This window comes from Rattus rattus, chromosome 2 (genome assembly GCF_011064425.1).
Source record: "Rattus rattus isolate New Zealand chromosome 2, Rrattus_CSIRO_v1, whole genome shotgun sequence".
NCBI classification, from domain to species: domain Eukaryota; kingdom Metazoa; phylum Chordata; class Mammalia; order Rodentia; family Muridae; genus Rattus; species Rattus rattus.
Genome location: NC_046155.1, coordinates 96450977 through 96462116, shown reverse-complemented (window position 1 = coordinate 96462116; position 11140 = coordinate 96450977). Strand labels below are relative to the sequence as shown.

Here is an 11140-nt window from a genome sequence, read left to right as displayed (position 1 = left end):
ACAGGACAGGACAGGACAGGACAGGATAGGACAGGACAGGGCAGGGCCAACTTTCCTTAACTGACTGGGACCCTCTGGGCACCTCACCAGGGCCTACATTACTCTTCTCCAGCTAAAATCTTGGGAATGGGTGTGAATATACAAACGGAAAGGGAGGGGTTCTCATCTCCTTGGGTCCTCCCATTCTCAGCTGCCCTGCCTTGGCCCTGTCTGATCCCGCCTGAGATGCATACCCCAAATCAGCCAACATTCTCTGCCAGGACTTGGTGGGGCACGCGGGTCCGCTAAGGCCAATGGCGAGCTAGGCAGCCAACATCCCGAGATGCTCTCCTATTGCGGACAACACTAGAATGGGGAGGAAGGAGCGCTGGGTCAGGGCCACCCTCCCAGTTCGGAGCCAGCACTATCCGGGCGGCCTCGGGGAGAACGGCCTCTCCAATTCGCATGCGCAACAACCCCCCCTTTCCCGCCCCGCCCCGCGAGACCACGCCTCTGGCCTCCAATGGGAGGAGGCTGCGAGGCGGGGCGGGACAGACCGAAGCCCCGGGGTCCAAGTTCCCGCCCCTGCCTGCGGGCTGCCGGGGCAGCGTTTCCCCGCAGAGTCCCAGGCTGTGGCGCGGGCAGATCCAACCTCCGCTCCAGTGCCCGCACCGTGCCCTGCATCTCAGGAGTCCGGCTCCAGCTGCGGCGACGCGGCAGGTAGGAGGCGCTGCGCGGAGGGAGGCGTGTGCGAGCGCACATTAGTGTGCGTTTGGGTGTGTGTGCAGGTGCAGCGCGGGCCAGTGCGTGCCTCGGAAGCACGAATCCGAGCAGGGGTTGTATGTCCCGCGGATTCAGGGCTGGGAGTTGGGCCCTGGCCTGCAGGCCTAGGAGGCTGAGCCCCACCCCCATCCCCCAAAGATCTGCCCTGGTCCCTGAGCTCATTCCCACTTCCACCTGCAACCCTGAGTGAAGGACCAACCTCACCTCTCTCTGGGTGTTCTGAGGCCGTGTTCCCAGTACAGATTCGCTGGGGTGTGCTTGACTTTCTAATCTTCCTTACAGGTCCCTTTTCCTGTCCTCACCTCTGTGCCCCTCAACCCATTAAACCTTCTAACCTTTCTAGATGTCCTCATCCCATGGCTTGGAGTAGGCATGAGGCCAAAGATCCAGATATATGACCCTTCCCCTCTTCTTGACCACAATCTCCTAGTTGAATGCAGGCCTCTCTCCTTGCCTTCAGGACTGGATGTGTGGTGCTGGGAGCAAGGCGGGTCTGGCAGAACCTGGCTTTTCCCAGAGAGTATTCAGGGTCCTAGCTCCAGCCCTCAGGATTGAGGGGGTGTAGGAAAGGTTTTCCTAGAGGGGCCCATGGGTGGAGTAGGACTGAAAGGCATTAACAGGTGCTCAATTTTCCCCTGGCAGTCTTCCCTGGTAAGAGTCAGCCCCAGACTTCACACAGATGAGCCCCAGCAGCAGAAAGGAAGGCAGCCTCCCTCTACGATGATCCAGCCAGAATTGGCACCCAGGACCCTAAGACACAAGCCCTGATCTCCTGCGTGCAGGAGCGTGGGACACTCAGCCAATGCCCAGGGTAGCTAAGTGTCCAGGGACATCTTCCTGGGATGCTCTGCCTTGTAAGGGGGGGGGGCGGGGGGGCAGAGGGGGCAGAGGCCTCCCAGGATCCTGGCTGTTCCTGGCTGTAGGCTTAGTGTTCTGGGTGGAGATGAAGAGGGGCAGAGGGAGGGGTCTGGTATGGTGGGCCCAACTGCTGCAGTTGCCCCAGGCTGGGTCAGAGCCGAAACCTGGGTGGAGCCTACCCTAAGAGGCTTCTCTTCCCACTGAGAGGATGGTGGGTCAACAGATGAGCTCCTGACTTGTGTGATGAGAATAAGGCAGAGCCAAGAACCAGGCAGGGGCCATGCTTGCCTGGGAGCTGACAGGGCACCTTAGCAAGGATTAGAAAAGTCCAACACAGTGAAGCAAGGACCAGAGAGTCCAAACTACGGAACAGTCAGACCAGGAAAGAGCATGGACAAAGACAGAGGTGTGAAGTTGAATGCCAGTCTGGAAGGTGGGTGCGTCTGACAAGGGCCATCTTTGGCTACCCTGGGGGAGCGGTGTTATAGAGGTTACAGCAGGGAAAGCCCCACCCCCCAGACCCCGTCTCTTCTCAGCACCCAGTGCAGGTGTGGCAAGACAGGAGAGGATCTGTTGGTGCTCCCAGAACAGGAGTGGGAGGTCTGGGGGAAGCTTCACAGGACTATTGCTGGGTAAGAGCAGCTGGCTGCCTCAGAAACGGTACCAGATAGGTGGCAGTTGAGCACTGGTGGCTTTCGGTGGGACATCTGTGGGCTTCTTAGAAGCCTGTGCTGTCTCTGTCTTATTCTACTCTAATTACCCTGAAAGCTCTTAGGATGGCTCTGAGATCTGGTTCCCCCAAAAGGAGCCCTTCCTTGTCCCCTCAGAGGGTACTAGGAGGCCACTCTTTACCACCCTCTTGCCTGAAGGGCCCATCTTCTTTGTCCTTAAGACTGGCTCCTTGTTTTCCTGCTTGCCTTGAAACAGAGAACTTTGCCTGTGACTCAGTTTCTCCTGGTGTGTGGAGTGAGGCTAAGTAATACCTTGTCACAGAGACTTAGGGAAGATGGTGGTGACATTAGATCTGGTCACTTAGGCCGTTTACTACAAGGTGTTTGGTAGCTAGTTGACAGCCATTACCACTGGTCCCTTCATTGAGTAAAGAGAGCTCCCTTCATTTTCAGACAAAAGGACTGGACAGCGGTGTTGTTGTTGTTGTTGTTGTTTTGTTTTGTGGTGTTTGCTTTTTGTTTTTGTTTTTCCTATTGAAGTGGGAGGCCTTCTTGGCTTTAATGAACAAGAAGACCTGCAAATTATTTCTAAGTTCCTGCTCGGTGTTCTCTGTCAGATTGGCCAAGTCTTTTAGCCACCAACATCATCCCCCTGTGCCCTGAGAGAAGCAGGGTAGGTCAGCTGAGGGATACCTTAGGTGTGTCTTGCAAAGGGCTCATGGGTATGAGTCCTGGCTGTCCCCAGTTACAGACAGCAGCCTGTTAGACCTTCTCCAAGTATCTCTGTAGGCTGGGCAGCTGCTGCCAGGCTCTGTAGCTGGTCTTGCTGATTGAGCCCTCCTCTCCCCTATCTCTCAGTGCCTGAGGGGCCCCTCCCAGCTCCCCAAGTCCTCCAGACATCTCCCTACCCTTTCAATTCTCGTTTTCCTCTAGTTCCCTGAGGTCCCCAGACTTGGCCTCCAACTCCCCCTTGGTAGCCTCTTCTGTCAGTAGTGAGGCCACCTTGCCTCAGACCAGGTGGAACTACCAGCCTCCTTTAGTTCCAAGGCTCTGTCTTTCTTTGTTCACTAAAGGCAAAAATGGGCCACATGCTTTTGGGGTACCAATCTGGACCTCCTGAAGCCCGTTCCTGAGCTTGGATATAAGGTTGTACAATGTGTTTTTGCTGCCCAGTGAGGGCTGAGCTGCCACACCCTGTTGTCATTGTTGGGACCGTGGTCGTTGGGACTCCAGGTTTCCCAGAGTTGTCTGTGAGAGCATCCTGTGACCTTATGTCTCAGTGGGGCACCTGGTCAGGTATAGAAGGTGTCAGTGGCCAGAACAGACCAGGGCCCATTCATGGACATCAAGGTGTCCATCACTGTCAGGTGTGCACAGGCGTGGGACAAAGGCTGGGGATCTGCTCATATGTCCGCTCCGGCCTAGTCAGCCATCCCTGTGCTATGGTACCCTCTCTCCCTCCCTGGATGACTTCTGCCAGTTAGGCTGAGGTAGGACTCCATGACTTCTCACTAGCAACTATAATGGGACTTCATGTTTCACTGGGGGGCAGTTCCTCCAAGAAGTAGGGAGCAGTCGGGCCCCGTCACTCACCCCTGTTCCTCAGAGATGTTTTTCCGTTATAATCGCAGAACCCAAGAGGCCAGAAAGTCAGGCTTAAGACAGTGTGGCTTCATTCTTCCCTGGTCCGGAATGTCAGAAGTCTGAGATGAGCCTTGTGGGACTGAAATGCAGGCTGGACCCTGTTCCTCGTCTCCTCCGGCTGGTGCGGGCTGCTGACATTCCTTGCACCTGAGTCACCCCAGTTTCTGGTCCATGGGCTCATTCCTTTTCCTCTTCTGCACTCTCTGCCTCCCTCTGGCTCTGTTTTTATTTATGTTACGTTTTATGTGTGCACAGGGGGCTTGTGCCTGGCTGGGCACGTGCTGTGGGTGGTGAGTGGAGGTCAGGGGCCATGGTTCTGACATTGTGCTTACTCCTTCTACCTGTGAGTGGTGGGCATGGAACTCGGGTCCTTAGATTTGGGTAACAAGCGCCATTACTGTTAGGACCCATCCCTATCCATCTTCAAGCTTCAAGTGCATGAGAGGCCCACAGGGGCTACGGATTCCTATGTGGATGCTTTCGCCAGTCATTATCAGGGAAGAAATAACTGTAGTGTTTTGGCAGAATCTCCCCCATCTCCCCAACCCCAACCCCACTCCTACACCACCAACTCCCTGGGGCTTACATTGGCTGGTTTTCCTAATCTAGGTCCTGGATATCTCTTAAGGTTATTCTCAGTGACTGAATGTGTCCTGTGCCTGCTTCCTTTCAGACAGGCCTGGGACTGTTTTGTTTCTGGCCCTGGTGCCCAGCCTGAGTCCATGGGAGCCAGAACCTAGTGATATCAGAAGAGGGGACTCTCACTGTGTCCCTGAGGTCACCCCAGGGACTAGATCTCATCCTGCTAGGACTGTGCTACGGCTTGAGGGTAGAGTGTAGCCCGTGCGAGTCGTGCATTCAGTACAGCTAGTGCAGGGCTGGTCCTGGGACCTTCACCAACACCTTTTAAGAGGCAGGTAAGCCAAGCCGGGTGTGGTGGCCTGTGACTTTAACTCTAGCACTTGGAGTGGGGACTGGGGCACAGAGGCAGGCAGTTTTTGAGGTCTATCTATCCGGTTCCATCCTAGGCCAGCTAAGGCTAAAAGATGAGACTGTTAAAGAAACAGTACAAAACAAAACAAAACAAAAAACAAACAATAACAGCAAAACAAGTGCCTGAGAGAATACTTAGGCCTGCTGGGTGGGAATGGGTGTGAGGTGAGGAGGCAGGCTGCCTTAGTTTGTAGAGCTGACCTGCCTGGCCCCTCCTGGTCCTTACTCCTTGTTTTAGCAGCGTGGCATTTTAGGCCAACTCCGGCTTGGTATTGCGAGCTTCAGTTTGTCTTCCTGGGCATGGGGCAGGGACTCTGCGTCCAAGTGCTACGGCACTCAGCTCCCAGCAGCGCACAGGGCCTGGAAGGGTCACCCACACACCACTCACCTTAACACCCGGTCTGTCAACCTAGGAGCCTGCAGTCTCCAAGGAGGGAGCCCAGTTGACCCCAGGGCGCCCTGGCTTGCAGGCCATGACTTACTTTTCATTCCCACAACCAACACTGTCACGTCAGGTACTTCTCTGAGTGCAGCCTGGTCCGAGTCTCCCTTCAGCTTCTCTACATCCTGGGCCTGGACTTCTGGGCTTGCTTGCTCCTACTTCTGTCTTCCCTTTCCTCCACACCCTGGCCTTCAGCCTGGCCTAACTGGTTTCTTCCTCCTAGCATGCTCCTTCTTGCCCCCACACCTTTCTGAGGTCCACACATTAGGCTCCTCACACACACCAGAGCAGGCCTAGGCCCTCCTGGGGTCTCTGTCTCTCCAGCTGACCTCTGGGGCACGGTTTTGTCTGACTCCTGTTGTCCAAGCACTGAGCAGGTACAGGGGCAGGACCCTGGGAACGAGGTGGTTTGCCAGGCAGAACTGGGCCCTGACATAGGACAGGTTCCTGCCTCTACCCTGAATGTTCTCTCCCCTTCCCTCTGGGCAGTGGAAGCAGCCCAGTCTGTTTCTACAGATGTACAGGAACTTGAGTTGAGAAAGGGCACCTCAGTTTCTCCATCTGAGGATTGGGTACCACTTCTCATTGGGTTTCGAACCCTCACCTCTGGAAGGAGGTGGAGTTAGGGCCACAGCCTGCCCATGCACATGGGGGAAACCTGGGGGTGACTGTCCTGATGACAAGCCCACCAGATTAGAAACCATGTGTCAAAGCATTCTCTACCCCGCCATCCATCCATCCATGGTAAGAACCTACAAGCCAGAGAGGGCGGAGGAGCTGGAGTCACATGACCAGATCAAGCCTTTTCATCAGATTGTCTGTCTTGGAGGGGGTGGGGCGGGGGGGTGAGTGAGAAGCACCCCTGTATCCTGAGCTGCCAGCATCCTGTCCCCACCTCACCCTGGTAGGACACACTCCTTTGCTGGGAACACACACTGCACGCCCCGTTCCCCGCCCTACTCCCCTGTCAGTGTCTCTCCACAGCATATGGTGCTAGGCTGTGAGGTTCGGAAGGGTGACCCTCTGTCCTGGTTTGCCCAGGCCGAGGGCTTTCCTGGAAAGTGAGTCTGAGAACTCAAAACAGTGGCAGAGCCTGTGCAGGAAGCCTCTCCTCACATTTTTGCCCACATGTTCAGCTTCCTCCTGTCACTACCCACAGTCCACAGGAACCCAGGGACCGAAATACCCCACCCCACCCCACCCCACCCCACTCCAGCATCCTCCTGCTTATAGAGGCCTCCCAAGCTCTTGCCTACTTATGACACCCTCAGCAGAACCTGAATCCCAAATGAGGAACAGCTGTGGGGTCAGGCCTGTGACTCAGGGCCACCCAGAGCCAAGAGCACTTTTCCCTCTCTCTGTGTGGAGGCTTCCAAGCCTCCTGGACCTCCATCCCTTAGGGCTAGCTCAGACTCAGTGTTCCATGTGCCTGTCCCTGCCCTCCAGCTCTAAGGGGTGAAGAAGGGGACCACCGGGCTGGGAGTGTGTCGGGAGCTCACTGTCGCTGGGTGGGGAGGGAATTGGACACCAACAGAAATGATAAGGGGAAGGGAGCAGAACAGGATTTCCCAGTGTGGGTGCCAGCCTGCCTGGCGTTGGTTGGGTGACTCATTTAGGCCTGGCTGCCTCAGCTCCACAGCCTGAAGTCTCTACAGCCAGAAGCCTGGAAGCCCGGTGGCCTGAGCCTGCTTTTCCTTCACACTTGCTTTCCTCGGCAGAGAGAGCTGGAGGGCTGGGGGCAGCCTGCAGACAAAGACCACAGGACGAAGAAATAGATACACTAAGAATCTGATTAAAGTGGTCTTGCCCCGCCCCTGCTCACAGTGCTGGGGATAGAACCTGGGACCTTATACACGCACTCTGGCCTCTCTGTCTAACATGGAGACACATCCCACACCTCATGCTTCATCTCAGAGAGTAACCGGCATTCTCTGTCTGCTGTAACCTGCCTCCTGCCTGAAAGCGCCAACCACAGTGTGTCGACCCCCACCCCAAGATCACTGACTACAGCATATCTGCCACCCTGGGCCCCTCTTTGCCTGGATTGCCTCGGGGGGTTAGCAGTTCTGAGTACACTGGATAGCAAAGATAGTACATGGTTTGGATCTGGAATGTTCCCCATGTGCTAAGGGTTTGGGTGTCAGAGCCGTTTGGAGGTGGGGTTGTCTTTATGTTACCAAGGATAGGCTTGTGAAGAGGACTGAGGAATCCAAATTGCTTTCACTTTGAAATCTTTCTGGACTTTGAGGTTCTGCCTCACCTAGGGGTCCCTAACAGTGCTTTCCAGCCCCACAAGAGGCCTGAATTTAAGGGTTCCCCGTCATGGGTTGAAATCACTCTGACTGTGAGTCATAGCAACTTTTCTCTCTAAAAGTCAGTTATCTCAGATGTTTATCACAGTAACAGAAAACGGCCTGATACAGTAGCCATTACAGGTGAGGTACACCGAATTTTAAAAATGCATTAATATTTGTTTTATTGTTGTTGTGTGGGAGTGGATGTATGGCACAGCAGGTGTGTGGAGGTCAGAGGGCAACTCTATGAAGTCAGTTCTCACCCCCTTCCTCTCTCCTTCCCTCCCTCTGTCCTTCCCTTTATGTGGGTTCAGGGAGTTGAACTCAGGCCAAAGGTCTTTACCCTGAGCTATCTCACCGGCCCTTGTTTTGTTTTGTTTTGTTTTGTTTTGTTTTGTTTTTGTTTTGTTTTGTTTTGTTTAAGACAGGGCTGGTCTTGAATTTCCTGCATAGTAGAGTCTGTCCTTGAACTCTGACTCCGCTTGTCTCTCTTTCCCTAGTGTTGTGTCTACAGGCACACACTTTGCGTATCTCTGGGAGTCACTCTACCTACTGCGCTACACCCCAGCCCCTGTCCACCGTTCACTATCCATCCGCCTGTTGGTGGATACTTGTTCCCATCTCTGAGTGAATTCTGCTGTGAGGATGGTCTCTTGGGTTGATTTCATATCTTCAGGATTGTGAGCCCACGGGTGGGATGGGATTGCTGGCCCAGGCTAGTCCTATTTTAGATTCTTTTATGAGTGGCTTTAGTATATAGCCAAGGCTGACTTAGAACTTGTGATCCTCCTGCCTAGGATTACAGGTGCACACACACTGCTGCTGTCTACATCCTCACCCAGTCTTTTAAGGACTCTACCAGGTGTGAAAGAGCATGTCTTCTGGTTTTAATTTGTTTTTCCTGATGGTTACTGATGTTGAACTGTTACTCATATATGCGATGGTCGTTCATATTTCTTTTCTGAGAAACATCTGTTTAGGTTTTTGCCTCTTTTCTAGCCGAGTGTCTGCTATGCAGCTACTGAGTCGAGCTCCTCATTACGTTAGAAATCAGTCTCCTATCAGAAGTAGGCTCTACGTGCTGTGAGCTGTTTTCGCTCCTTGGATCACTTTGTGTAGAAACTTTGTTGTCTGATGTCAGTCTGTTCGTCTACTTTTTGCCTTTGTCTTCTGCGCTTTTGAGATCATATCAAAAGAAGGAAGGAAGGAAGGAAGGAAGGAAGGAAGGAAGGAAGGAAGGAAGGAAAGAAAGAAAGAAAGAAAGAAAGAAAGAATAATATGCCCAGACCTGCATCATGCAGTTTCCCCATTTTCCTCTGGTGGTTTTACACTAAATAGTTTTCTAGTCTTTGATGCATTTAAGCTGGATTTTGCATAAGTGAAATTAGGGTCTAACTATATTCCGTTGCATGTGTGTTTCCCTGTTTCCACCCCCTTGACAGGAATCTTGACTGGGTGATGTTGAGACCTTTGCTGCAAATCAATGAACTTTAAACATGTATGTAGTCTTCTGACTCTTTTTTTTTTTTTTAATCTTTATTAACTTGAGTATTTCTTATTTACATTTAAATTGGGTTTCCGGGCCAACATCCCCCTAACCCCTCCTCCTCCCCTTCTATATGATTGTTCCCCTCCATATCCTCCCCCCATTACTGCCCTCCCCCCAACAATCACATTCACTGGGGGTTCAGTCTTACCAGGACCCAGGGCTTCCCCTTCCACTGGTGCTCTTACTAGGATATTCATTGCTACCTATGAGGTTAGAGTCCAGGGTCAGTCCATGTATAGTCTTTGGGTAGTGGCTTAGTCCCTGGAAGCTCTGGTTGGTTGGCATTGTTGTTCATATGGAGTGAACAAGCCCCTTCAAGCTCTCCCAGTTCTTTCTCTGATTCCTTCAACGGGGGACGTTCTCAGTTCAGTGGTTTGCTCTGGCATTCGCCTATGTATTTGCTGTATTCTGGCTGTGTCTCTCAGGAGTCTTCTGACTCTTTGTTCCTGGTCTCATCATGCCCAGTGCCACGGTGTGTGTGTGTGTGTGTGTGTGTGTGTGTGTGTGTGTGTGTGTGTGTGTGTGTGTGTGAGTTGGCTAGTTTATGTCAACCTGACCCAAGCTAGAGTCATCTGAAAGCAGGGTACCTCGACTGACAAAATGCCTCCGTAAGATGAGGATGTAAGGCATTTCTTAGTGATTGATGTGGGAGAGCCCAGCCCATGGTGGGTGGCGCCGTCCCTGAGCTGATGGTCCCGGATGCTATAAGAAAGCAGGCTGAGAAAGCCAGGAGGAGCAAGCCAGTAAGAAGCACCCCTCCATGGCCTCTGTATCAGCTCCTGCCCTGTTTAAGTTCCAGCCCTGACTTCCTTCAGTGATGTGGAAGTATAAGCCAGATAAATCCTTTCCACCCCAACTTGCTTTTGGCCGTGATGTCTTGTCAGAGCAGTAGCTTAAGCTGTTCAAGGCTCTTCTGTGGGTTCCTGTGAGTTTTAGGGTTCTGTTTTCTGTCTGTGAGGAAGTCTTTGGCATTGTGCTGAATGGGATAGCATAGTGCTGCCCCCACATTGTTTCTTCCAGGGCATAAACGTGGACTATGTAGCATTTATTGTATCCCTTTCCCCTCTGTTACAGTTCTACTGTGAAGGCTTTCACCTCCCTGCTTACATTTATTCTGAGGCAGTTTTACTTTGTTTTCTTTCTGTAGCTACTGTGAATGGGATTCGCTCTTTCTTTTTTGGGTAGTTTGTTGTTTGCCTAGAAGCACACCTGGGTTTTGTGTGCTACCCTCCTCGTCTATCTTCTTTACTATTTAATTCTGAGCATTACTTCTCGGATTTGATGCCGAGTGTTCTCCAGCGTTTTCCTCATACTTGACAAGAGGATTGTATGGCTTCCATCTGTCTTTGGAGACAGCATTTGACTCTATAGCTTGAGCTGGCCTCGTCACACTCAGCTCCACTGTTACTACTGAGTCATTCTTCTTTCCAGCCCCTGGGTCACACTGAGCGTCCTTTTCAGGTGCCAGGGACTTCTGTTCCTAGTCCTTTGTTAAGGCTTTTTTTTGTAACATATAAACACACATAGTAATTGATTCTGCTGCTGGAACGCCAGGTTTTGTGTCTGTGTTCCTCAGAAACCTCTGACCTAAAACTCTCTTGCTTTTTTCTTTTCATGTATGTGTATATGCGAGGGTATGTGCACGTGAGTGCGATGTTGGAAGAGGACAGAAGAACACATTAGATCCCTGGGAGCTGAAATTGTAGGTGGTTGTGAGCCCCCTTGTGGGTGCTGGGAACAGAACTCAGGTCCCCTGAGAGAGCAGAAGGTGCCCTTTACCTCTGAGCTCCTCTCTAGCTTGCCTGTAACTTTCCTTTCTGGCTTTGGTATCAGGGCAATTTGGCCGTGCTTTTCAATGTGATCTAATGAAATCATGTAGTCAAAGTCATGCTCCTGTTGTTGAACGCCATGCCTGTGCGCTCCATCC

General features: G+C 52.5%; 1 protein-coding gene across 1 annotated transcript in view; it reads left to right on the top strand.

Moving 5' to 3' along the window:
- The first annotated feature begins 522 nt into the window (after positions 1-522).
- Capn5 (calpain 5) overlaps positions 523-11140 on the top strand; it is a 54908-nt gene continuing 44290 nt past the window's right edge. The window contains exon 1 of the mRNA XM_032892980.1: positions 523-699. The gene's annotated coding sequence lies outside the window, so the exon portion shown is untranslated. The remainder of the gene's footprint in view (positions 700-11140) is intronic.